The 12976-nt window shown below is 34.9% G+C and overlaps 1 non-coding gene across 1 annotated transcript; it reads right to left on the bottom strand.

Moving 5' to 3' along the window:
- Nucleotides 1-1306: 1306 nt before the first annotated feature.
- On the bottom strand, nt 1307-1425 carry LOC120593143 (5S ribosomal RNA). Its single transcript, XR_005650309.1, has one exon. It is a non-coding gene; the product is annotated as a 5S ribosomal RNA (ribosomal RNA).
- Between the last annotated feature and the right edge of the window lie 11551 nt (nt 1426-12976).

Genomic DNA, 12976 nt, shown 5'->3' with positions numbered 1-12976 from the left:
ATTTTTCTAAGTAATTAAATAACAAGAAAATTCAGAGTCTTGCTGAAAATATGTAACGGATATTCTAAATATCCTCTTTCTATTGAATAAAAATTTCTAACATCTTTGTAGAATTGTTTTATTTAATATTTTTCAATTAGCCTATTAGAAATAGATAGCAATCATTAGCTTCAACATGTGGGCATATATACCAAAATCAACACATAGTATGGTTACTACCAAATATATGCCTATAACACCACTGCCTGTCAAATCTCCACAAATATGACAGAAAATGAATAAAATAAATAATAAGCCCACAAGAATAAAGGAATGGTGGAGGAGATGACAGAAAGCCAAGAGCTGTGGTTAACATTTTGGAATTGAATGGCAAATGGTAACTGATTTAGCAGAATGGAGAAAAGTGAAACCTAGGTATCTGCCTGAGAAGAAACAAGAAGCCTGCTAAGTCATGCATCAAGGAAGAAGTGGTAGTTGGAATTATGTTTGGAGAAAAATTAGACTCCTAAATCCTCCTCTCCCTGCACCAATCAGGAGACTTATCAAAAAATCTCTAGATTAAGGGATATTGGCCATAACAGAGAAAACATAGGGAGTTAAGTAATCGTCTGTATCAGGTACTCGCAAACATTTCGATCTCAGGGCCACTTTACCCTCTTAAGATTTCAGGGACCTCCAAGAGTTCTGTTTATTTTGTGTATTGATATTTATCTTATTACAAATTACAACTGAAAAAATATTTATCAATTAATTAAAATAATAGCAAATCTATTATTTATTAACATAAATAACATTGTTATAAAACATAACTTTTTCCAAAACAAAAGAAAATAGTGAGAAGAGTGGCACTGTTTTACATTTTTACAAATCTCTTTATTGTCTAGCTTGGACACGAGTGACGGAGTCTCATATCTGCTTCTGCATTCAATTTATCATCATGTGTTTTTTTTTTTGGTAGAAAAATATCAAGAAAATCCAGCCTCACAGAGATATATAGTTAGAAAGGGAGGAGTATTTTAATAACCTTTTTAGATAATTGTGAATACTTTTCTTTCATGCCATATTAAATCTCGTTTTTTTTAGTTGTTTTTTGTTTCATTTTGTTTTTAACTAGTGGTAGTTTCTGAAAGGAGAGTTATAATATGGAATTTGAAACCATACCATTGAACTGTTTAACTCTGTTACATTAAAATTTATTGATCTATCCTGTACTTTTTTTTTTTTTTTTAAGAGAGGCAACCCTTGGTTGACCTCACAGATTGCAAGGACCTTGTCAGCTTACAATCCCTTATTTTTTTATCTCTTATGCCTACAGCACCTGGTCTTCCTAGGTGGTCTGCCACCCAAGTACTAATCAGGCCCAATCCTGCTTAGCTTCCGAGATCAGATGAGATCGGGCTTGTTCAGGGTGGTATGGCCGTAGACTATCCTGTACTTTTACCCATACATTATTTTGTAATGTTCTACATTGGTCATTTGGAAAGTGCCACTGATTAAGGTAGAACTTCCAAACATTTTTACATTTTTTAATACAATATCAAAAAAATCATATTGGTGACTATCACTGCTGGGTCCATTATTGGGAAGATATTAAGCTCGTGGTGGTAGAGGATGCAACTCTTCCAAAATTCTAACTCTCTTTTGAAAACCCAAATTCCATTATTGGCAACAAATATCACCAGACATTTGTCTTGAAGTGACAATATTTTGTTCATTTTTGAGATAATGTCTCTCACAGAGCCACATCAGAATGACCATCTTTTTCAAGTCATTCTTTCGAGTAAATACGGTATTATGTGTGTGGGGCGGGGTGGGGAATAGGTGTAAACAATTGCACGAGTGTTTTCCTCAAGACACCATTGTACTCTGGTTTGCTGCAGAAGTGTTTTAGGTGTGCTTCTCATCTTATCACAGAGAACAATGAAAGGATGTGACTTCAAGGGTCAAAATTAAATCATAATTAATAACTACGACTGTTCATTCAAGACATTCTTAAGTGAAACTGGCTTTATTTTTTGTTTTAATTGCAAGTGCTTGGTGGTGAAGAATATAGCGACAGCTAGTAGAGTTTGGTGCCACTGATCAGTAGCAAGTACCAGCAGTTTTTACCTATTATTGTTTTTGCGCCATCAGTGCAAATATCAACAGTGCAAAAGGCAAATGTCATCTTAATATCATTATGAAACTAGGTTTGACTCTGGAATCTTTGAAAGAGTCTTGAAAAGCCCCTGGGGTGCAATATTTTAGAAAGTCTCTAAGAAAAAAATCAAACAGATTATACATATGCACACACACACGCATATATACAAACTGAAAACAGAGATGATACAGAGAGCAACAATTAAATATATAATTAGTACCCTAAAAGAGACACAAGAAAACTATTTCAACCATGAAACAAGAACAGATCTATCTATAAAGATATCTTGAAACCTTAAAAAATATGATAGTAAAACTGTAAGAAATTCAGTAGGGTTTTTAGAAGACAGAGTTGAGGAAATCATCCAGAATGTAGAAGGAAAAGACAGAGTAATAGAAAAATAAGAGAGAAAAAATAAGTAGAAAATCAATCCAGGAATCTTAAAATCTTAAAATAGTTCCAGAAAGTAAAAATGCATGAGAAATAAATTATCAAGTATTAACCCACAATACTTTTTCAATCACTAAAAGACTTGATTTGACATATTCCAAAATAAACAACAAAGGTTGCATGCCAGAACATATCACTGTGTTATTTTAGAATTTTAGGCATAAAAAGAAGATCCTAAAAGTTTCTAGAGTGGGGAAAAAAAAAGGTGGTCATATATGAATGATTAGCAATCAAAATTTAAAATTTAAAGTCTCAACAAGAACTTTAAAAACTAAAGTACAGTGGAACAATGCCATCAAAATACTAAAGGTACATTTCTTCCATAACACAGTTCTACTTCTAGCCAAGTGTAAGGTAGATTATAGACATTTTCTAACTTGTAAAGATTCGAAAATATTTACCTTTTACTCACTTTCTCAGGAAACTACCAGGATATACAACTACCACATTATGAGAGTAAAAAGAGAAAAACTAGACATGGGATTCAACCCAAGAGAGAAAGGTAGTAAATTCCTAGAACTATGGCAGTGGGAAATCCCAGAATGAGAGCAACTCATCTGGATTGGAACAAAAGGAAGGAAAGCTTCAGAAGGAATGCCCAAGACAAGACGAAACTGATAGATTATCTAGCATGCTGACCAAATTGAGAAGTATGTAGTTCTAACAATCATTTTAAGGAAGAAAACCTAACTATCATAATATGAGGCAATAATTAAGAAAAAACAAAGTGTGATAAAAACATATCACAGGGCTCAATTATGAAGAAAATTTACATCATCATCATGTAAACACCTATTATTCATTTAACCCAAATGTTACCACAGGGTGGGAAATGCTTCTCATGATGAACCTTATAATACTATCTGACTTTTTAAACTACGTGTGTGTTTGATTTTGATAAAATTAAATTAATAAAAGATTATAGCTTTGCAGAAAACATTCCACCGTGTATGTTATTTTAGTGCTAAAATGACTATACAGTCATTTCTCCACCAACTGCCTGAACAACAGTTCTTGACTTTTCCTCTGGAACACACATGACAAATGACATTTCTATATGACATAAACCAATGGATGTTCTCATTGTTCTAACTGTAATGATCTTTCTCTCCTGCTTATTAAATTATATCAGAATACAAGTGACTAATAGAGTATTATAGTACAAATTTTAAGTGTTTAATATGTCAAAAGTTTCATATTCACAAATATCCCAAATTTAGCTACTCTTAGTAAGCGCATGACATACCTTAGGACTGATTTCAATACACTCGTGTGTCATATGCTGAGTTTGAGAACCACTGAGCTATATCAGGATTCCCAAACTCAGATGTCTATCAGGCATGTAAGAAGTAAACCATGTAAAACTCTCATTCTTGCTCTTTTCTTCTTTTGATGGAATCATGGGACCAGAAAACTTCTTTTTTATTATAAGAGAAGCAACAGAGCTCATGCGATGTTGAAAGCTAATTGATCCTAGGCCTCAGTATCGGACAGATCAATGAGGGTAGTGGCATCTATGGTAAACTGTAAAGGACAAGACATTTATAGGCAGCCACCACTCAGCCCCAACCAATTACAACCGTACTGGAATAGAGGCAAATTCTCATCCCATCTCATCTCTATCTTATAGCTCCACATCCTAATGTGAGTCCCTTATCCAAGATGTAAGTCACCATAGAGGTATACTGTATATGATTCATATTTCTAAGACAGTCTTGATGTGCAAACTGACTCTCCCTTTTAATTTACAAACTATGAAAATGTCATGGAAAATCCAACATTTCAATGTACGAACTATACCTCCCAGATGGCTACTCAAAACTGGAAAATATATACAAATCCTATATCCAACCATGTACTCAAATCTTCAGTTCAGAAAATAAGATTATCATATTTGTTATCTAATCTAATTGCAAAGAAGCATAACTCCTTTTCCTATTAGACCATGTTGTACTTCTTGGACTGAGCTAATGCCCAGTGATTATGCAAGGTGTAGATCTTGGATTTTAGACTTTGCGGTTCCTCTAAAGGGACAGAATAGTTCATAGTATAAGATAATACCATAGCAGTAATTCAAACAATATTTTTGCCTTCCAGCTGTCCTCCCAGATCCCATCACTCTCTCCCAGCCCTCCTTAAATAGACTTCCTAATCCTTAGAGCATATGGTTGGAGTGTCCCACAAGTGCTACTCATTTATGCCACCTTGAGCCTCACATGCCCCTGTCTCTATATTTGGGTCTTAACCTTTCCACCAGTCTCAAAAGAAGAGGTTTCTGTCTTTATGTCTAAAGATCACAGTCATTATTTACCCTAGGTTCTGCTCCCACAGTCATCCCTCCTCTACACTGAAGTTTTCCCTGTATCTTCAGAGGTCCAGGGTTTCCCCATGTTCAAACAAAAGTAAACAAATGCTTCATTTTTACTCTGTTCCTTCTTCTCGGTGCTACCCAATTACTCCTTTTTTTTCCATTCTCAACTTTTACTTTTCTCTACATTAACCCTCCTATGTCTTGTCTTCCATTTGGCTCCAATTATAACTGTAAAATGAAAATGTGTCACATTCATATTAAACCTAGTTTACAAAATACTTCTATAAACATCATCCCTTTGAACCTCACAATAACTCTGTGAAGTTAAACAGGACAAGAATTATCTCCACTTCATAAAAGAAGAATCTGAGCTTGTGAGAGATTAAGATATACATCCAAGGACTTTTTAGATTCTTTTTCTAATTTATTAACTATTTTTCCTCTTTCTCCTTTTCTGTTCCCCTTTCCAGATGTAGATATGTTCCTAACACTCAACCTTCTGATTTTTTTCTTTTTTTACTTTTTAAGTCTCTTCCTTTCAAGTCCATGGCTTTACACAGCTGACTCCATAACTGTCTTTAAATTAGAAACTTGAAGACATTTTAAATTTTGCCTACTCTTTCTTCATCTAGGCTACCCTTCACCAAATTCTATAAGTCTCTTACCTGAAATGTCTCATGCCTTCTCTTTCTTTCTACCCTCATTTCTACCACCTACCTCTAGGAACTCACCCCCACCTCAAGGCTAGATGATGCTCTCTACAAAATTTCAACACTCTAGCCAGTTTTCCTAACAATGGTCACTGTTTGCTTAGTGGTACCATCTCCTCAAGAACACCTACCCAGCTAAGCACTATCTGAGCCTTACTATGTAAGATTATTTGATGAGGAGGATACAGTGTCACCACTTGGAGTGGCTCATGATGATAAGTGCTATTACTATCAAGATCTATAGGGTGCAGAGAAGGGTGAGTGTGTATTGTCAGAAGGGTCCACTGAAAAAGTAACATATTAACTACATGGGCGAGAGGAAGCAAGAGCATATATACCTAGGCACAGAGGAGGTAAGGAAGGCATCTTGAAGGCAGATTCAGGTTAAAGGTTGGGCTAGCCAATCTATTGCCTTCGATCTTATTCTATAAGGGATACTAAAACAAGATGGAAAAAAATTATATTGAGCAAAATTACCCTCAAAGAAAGAATTGAATGGGGTTGGAAGGACTGTTTTGAGAAGCCATTTGAGGTGGGGATGAGGGAGTGGAGTGACTCTCAAAGGTCAGGCCAAAGTCTTCATAAAAAGGATAGGTCATGTTAAAGGATAGGTCACTTAGTTGTAGGCTTTGTGTGACTTCAGAGGGTGGGTGACTTTGGGCCAGAATTGGGTTGTTCAGCGCAAAGGCAGAGAGGTCGAGCAGTGCCACGAGAAGGCCTGTTTCTCTGCTCCTCCCACTTCCTGCTAATGTGTATGCACCAAATATTGGTTTAAAGGGGCAACTGGTTATTACCCTGTCGGGGGTACCTACATATCTCAGTCCTGCCTTGGATCAGGAATGCTGAGAAGTTGAGGATGCCTGGAATTTAGGGTATATATATAGTTGGATGCTGGTAAGTATTTAACTTACCAGGGGCAAAAAAAAAAAGTCTCCAGGGGTTAAAAAAAAAAAGCCCTAATTTCTACAGTTTACCAGTTTCTATAATGTAAATACTCCCCTATGGCTGATTTTAAACTACCAATATGACATCACTGAACATGGAGCTAGGAAGGGTTGTGTGCAATCAGCTCTCACAAACTGCTGTGCACTAGAGCATCATGGATATATAAGAAAGTGGCTGGAAAAGAGGTCAACTGAACCAGATCATGGTGGATCTAGCATACCAAGTTTTCAAACCTAAACTTTATTTCATGGCAAAGGGAAACTATCTAAGGTTTTAGAGCAAGGGTAGAATTTCAGAAAAAAATCTTTCTTAATTTCCAGTGGACCCAAACTCATTTAGTCTTTCTTTTTATCAAATTCTAACCAAAACATATTCATACACGTATTTTCAAAATATGTCAAATAAAAGGTACTATCATAATCATGAAAATGTCTTTTTAATAAAACACTTCAATTTTTTTTTTTAATTGGGGGGAATAACATACACATAAAGTTTATAAAAATATAAGTGTTTACTAAGTATATTAAAAGTTTTACAGCTACTAGTAATAATAAAACAATTCCAAATGATGATATGGCATTTCATATATAAGACTGGAAAATGTTTAACAGGATGGCAATAACTAGTGTTACCAAAGATATAGAGAGATGAAAAATATCATATGCTGCTGATAGAACTAGAGATTGTTAAGAATTTCTGGAGGCTGCTTTGGCAATATGTATGGCTATATCTGACAAATGGCATAACTTCTGGGAATAATCCTGAGAAAATAATTCCATAAAATCATGAGGTTATTCATTGTAGTACTGTTTGTAATAGCAAAAAAGAAACTGGAAACAGCCTATAAAGGTAGGTTTATTGGTTCGGTTTTGAATACCACACGCATATATCAAATTGCTACATGATCATTAGAAACTGTAATATAGCTGTACTTGTTGAAAAAAATGTTCCTAGATTCTAAATATTTTTAAGTGAAAAATCAGGTCATAAGACGTATATATTCATAAATATATATTATGAAAGAAGATACAATAAAATAATGATTATATATGAGAAACAGGTAAAGATTTTTAACTTTCTTATCTGTATGTTCTATTTTTTCTATAATGAATATAAATTACTATAGATATTATTAGTAATTTGTATATTATCCTCTCAGCTTTAACTGATAGTCAACATAAGAAGTAGACATATAAAGATTTTCTGTATCTTCTACAAAATCGATATCCATGTTATTAATTAACAAGAGCAAACACATAACACATGACTCCGTATATATTGAGTAGTATTCTAAAGCATACATCAATGAAAATTTAACTCATGGGATCCTTACAACAAACCTATGAGCTGGATACTGTTACTATTCCTTTTTACTGATAATGATACAGAAACACAGCAATTGTTCAAGGTCCCACAGCTGGTAATTAGTAAAGTTAACATTCAAACCCAAGCAGTCTGCCTTCAGTGTTGACATCTTAACCATCATACCATATCGACTTTTATGTGTAAACTTGCTAAGCTTAATTTCCTTACCTGAAGAATGAAACTGATAATATTACCTATCCCATGAGTTTGCTGTTGGGTTTAATTTAAATCGGGCATGAAAGAACTTAGTTCAGTGGCTGGCACATGATTAGAGTTAATAACTAGCTATTAAAGATAAAAATGGCAATGCTACTACTAAGACCTCAACTACTACTACCAATTCATTTATTTCCTACTCTGTCCCAGCACATACTCTCTGCTATTATTTCAACTATCCCCCCCAATACATCATACTTATTCCATATGTCATATGTCATACTCGTGTCTCTGCTCACACTGCTGGCCTCACTGAAATCAGGTAACTAGACCTATCCAAATTACCTTGGGTCTTAAAAACCCATCTGAAGTCCCTTCTCCAACTACTCTAGTCCCTTCTAACCTTCTATTACATCACACTGTTTAGTACACATGAGACAATTAATGTATAAACTGCTAGTTCTTTCTACCCAACAGCAAGCTCTGTGAAAGCAGAGGTAAGTGTTAGAGTATCCCCCCAACCCGAACCCCTTCTGTCATCTCAAACCCTAGTAGGATAAGACTTAGGTATGCAACATATATTTGATGCATTTCTGTACTTACTCATGGAAATATATACATAAATATAGAAACCCACAATTTATCTAAGTTTCCCAGCAGTTTTTTTACAGAAGAGATAAATCACAATATTTAAATCAGGAGAAGCCTAACATGCAAATGCAAACCCAAACAAGCATGTACAATTTATAACTGTTATTAACATACAATATTAAATAGTAAATATATGGCATTAGTAATATTGTATTAACAATAACTATGGATATTTATTGGATGTCTCCTTTATGTCAAGCACTGTACCAAATGCTTTACGGATACTATATCTTACTCACAACCCTAGTATTAATAGAAAACATCCTTCTTATAAAAATTAGCAAATGAGAAAGGTTAAGAACTTGCCTGGTAAAGCTAAGAATCAAATCCAGTTTGGTTTAATCCCAAAACATAGTTTTGTCTGTATATCTCCCTCCCCCCATGTATTTATACAACATTGAGATTTAGGACCTGTTTTCCTATTTCTTAAAAATACCAATCAAGACTACCTCCCTTGCCAAAGTTTGCCTTTATAAAAACTAGGGTCACTATAGAGCACTCTGTTTCAGATATTCTCCCAGAAAATTTAGTTACAATAATACCGGAGACACTTTGTTTTAAGAAGAATTATTAATTAAAGGCAGTGACATCCTGGGCGCTGTTACCTTGAAGCTCTGGGTATCTACAATTATTAGAGCCATAAGGGATTCCACGGGCGCAAGTTGTTTTATGATCAAAGACAGGAGGAAGTGTCTCGGTCGACATTTTAGAAAAGTATATCTATATCTCCTGTGACTAAGATGGTGAAACCATAAATACAGTCACTGCAACAGGCCCTAGAGTCTTTGTTCTGTTGATGTATGGATGACTTTATCTGGGCATTTCGGCCTGAAGCACTGAACTATAAATAGAAGCAGTGCAGTTCAGAAGAAAGGCTCCAGGCAGCCCACATGAAAGTTGTTCTTTGATTCCCTCTCTGAGGGCATCCCCCTTCCTAATGTGTCCTCACATCTACTCAGTTCCATACCCTAAGCCACTCCTGGACCACTCAGCTGGACTCTCCCAAATTGAGCAATTGCATGGAACAAACTGGGAAACTTTTACTTTCTTCACATGAAAAGATCTGTTGAGAGACCCATATCTCTGATAATCACTGACAGCCAAAAACAGATACAACCTGTACTTAGTAATAAGTCCCACCATCTTCAAACCACAGTTTAAGTGTGAGCTCAACACAAGGTTGAATTTCCATATCAGGAAATGTGAATTTCCTGTCTATTTGCTTTGTACTTTTAAGCTGTCCTTGATGCAAAAACTGAATGTTTAATACGAAATAAATATTTTAGGAAAAAGCCATTTTTAACACATGGATATTAGTTTCAGGTAATAGTAACTTTTCTCCAATTTTTTTTTTTAATGTAAAGAAGTCCTTGTTACATAGTTTTTTATTATTTGGGTGAATTTTATAATGAATATGATAATATTAACTATTTTATAGGCATAAAGGAGAAAATGTAATTCATTTTCATGCGGTTAAAATTCACTAGAGATTGGCATTTTAAAACTTAAAATCTTTTCTAGAAAAATAACTTTTGTAAAAATTCAAAGGCCTTCCCTCCCCCTTCAACAAATGTTGGCTTTTGTTATTTTTTTATAAGCTGCATATTGAATTTCCCAGGCTGTGTTTCTGAGCAGCAATCTACTGAAAAAAGTGCAATTATTTTTTTCACTCAAACATGCATTTGAGAGAAATGAGTAGATCAGATAAAGAGCTGAGATGCTATTCAACTCAACCTTGAGTCACTCTCTGTCTCTTTAAAAAAAAAAAGGGTGGCAAAATCAATACAAACCAATAATAACTTCACATTTGTGGAAGCAACATGAATGGCTCTCCAAAATATTGAGACACATCCAAGTACATTTTCGTAGAGCTGATATTTATCAGAAGTCATTTGCCCTCAAGCAGATGCTCCCTTTCATTGTGCTCCTGTCACAAATGACTAAGATTTATGACAGACAATTACAGCATCTGCAGTTAGCAGCCTTATAATCAGCACCATTATTTAACGATTGGTGCAATAAACTGACTCCTGTTACTGTTTATCAGATATCAGTCAGTTCTGGCCATTTTCTTCAGCTCCCAAATCACAGTATGGTGCAGGCACTGCCTTTTAATGGCTAGGCAGAAGCAGGAGCATTTTCACATTTTTTACAGACCGCCGAGGAAAAGAAAAGAGCAACCAATTACATGTATGTATGGTGCCCTCTCATTTGAGATTCCCGTGTATGTAACTATCTCTATACAGTTCTAAACCTCTTGTAGGAGAAAAAAAAAAAGAAAGCCTTTACTGTCGGAGAAGGGCTTTTTAGATTTAAAACAAAACAAAACAAAAACAATATATAAAAACATAAAAACCTTATCTATTTTTTTAAAGTCCTCTGTTTAAATTTGCATATCTTTTCTGAGTATAAAATGTTGCCTTACTAGGTCCACTGTTTTCTCTTGTAGTATGGTTTCAGCTTGCCTTTCACAGCCAGAAAAGCATCTATTATTTCTCAAAAATATTTGTCAAGGAGCAGGATTTTTCTTCTGAACTCTGTGAGGTTTTATTCAGAGGGAAGTGTCATGGACACAATAAAATTAAGTGTTTCATCAATCAAAAAGCTTACATATAAAAGAGGCTACCTATATGTATTCAAAAGTCATTTATATATTAAGGAATTCTATCTTTTAAAATATACAAACATGCAGAGGTATGTGTACTACTTAAAGTCCTTCCACAAGAAACACTATACATTTACATATCAAACATGGGTGGCAGGCGACAATTCAGAGGCTGTTTGGAAAACAGGATTTCAGTATAATGTGGGAAATGGTATAAAGATGTGAGTTTACAGTCAAAATAAAAAGCTTACGAATGCTTCTAGAGAAGTTCAAATGTGAAACGCTAGTCAAATTATTTAGAGAAAAAGAACCCCAGACCTTTCTGATTCCTGTCTTTTGTTAACTTTTCCATAACCAAACAAGGCTACGTTTCTTATTCGTAGCAAAAAGCATTTCATCCAATGACTTCCATTTTACATATTTGATAATATCATATCTGCCCAGATGCAAATATCGATGAAGCTGCTTTTGTAATGTAAGGTCTATATGCGTCTCTCAAGGTAGACAGGACACTGGAGAATGAACTAATGCATTCTTTTAATTAAAAAAAAATTAAGTGATCCAAGGGGTCATATTTCCCTACTGAAAAGTACATAAGGGGCTTCATGTAAACATATAAAATTGGTTATTTTCTAAACTAAAACTTTTATAAAAGCCTTTGTAAAAGATCTTCACAATCTAGACTTCACAGCTCCACGAGAGTCTTCAGTAGGTGAATGGTCAGAATAAGGGTTCTTAGACTTTTCAAGTTAGAAAGGCCTTCATGTCATTTCTTGCACTTCTTTCATTTGAGAAATGATAAGGGTAAGAGTGAGAGAATTAAGTGATTTTCACCGGAGCACAGAGCTAAAGTTAGCACTACTGTGATTAAAACCCAAGTGTACTTCTTGGCTAACAACGTCCTTCCTGTGAAATCCAACTCAGAGGACCCAGCTGCTCTCTCTCTGCCTGGCAGAAACCAACTCTTTGGCTCTGCTACACCAAACCCAACTTTGGGTATTCTGTGCTCAGTCCTTCTACAGAGCGCTCCACTCCTCGACTGAAGAATATAAAAGTTTCCATAAATCTGCTAGACACTTACTTCCCTAGTTCAATAACTGGATCTGGAGCCAGAAAAGAACAACTATTCTTACAAACAACACTTTTATTTATTCCAACAGTGGGTACCAAAGTTAACATTACTTGTTGGTGTTTAAATTATTAAAATTTTCTAATACCGTAATTTGGTACCTTGCTTAGTTCTTGTTTATTTGTTGTTTATTCATTTTTTTTTTTTTTAGAAACAAGTGATTGCAAAGTTACATCAAAACTATTTTATTTCACCAATTTGGCAGCATCAAATAAATCACTGAATTTTTAGAATCAGGAAGAAATCAGCACTAAACTTTCTTTGCTGGTGATATACAGAAATAGATTAATGCACAGATAGGTCTCTCATTTCTAGATAGGACTCTAGACTTTGATACTCTAGATGTATCAAAGAAATTGGTATATATTCTATGTCCTGCCCTTTTTTGCTGGGTTAGAAGGAAGAAATTACACAGCCTACAGCAAGTTACTGCCTTTGGAAGCTAATGACAAAGTCATAGGCATTGTAGGCTATTAACGGGTATTTCTCAGAGGCCCGCTCTGGGTTGACAATA

Source organism: Pteropus medius, unplaced genomic scaffold (genome assembly GCF_902729225.1).
Source record: "Pteropus medius unplaced genomic scaffold, Ma_sr-lr_union100, whole genome shotgun sequence".
Classification (NCBI taxonomy): domain Eukaryota; kingdom Metazoa; phylum Chordata; class Mammalia; order Chiroptera; family Pteropodidae; genus Pteropus; species Pteropus medius.
The sequence above is the reverse complement of the archived record's forward strand: the minus strand, read 5'-3'. Positions and strand labels throughout refer to the sequence as shown.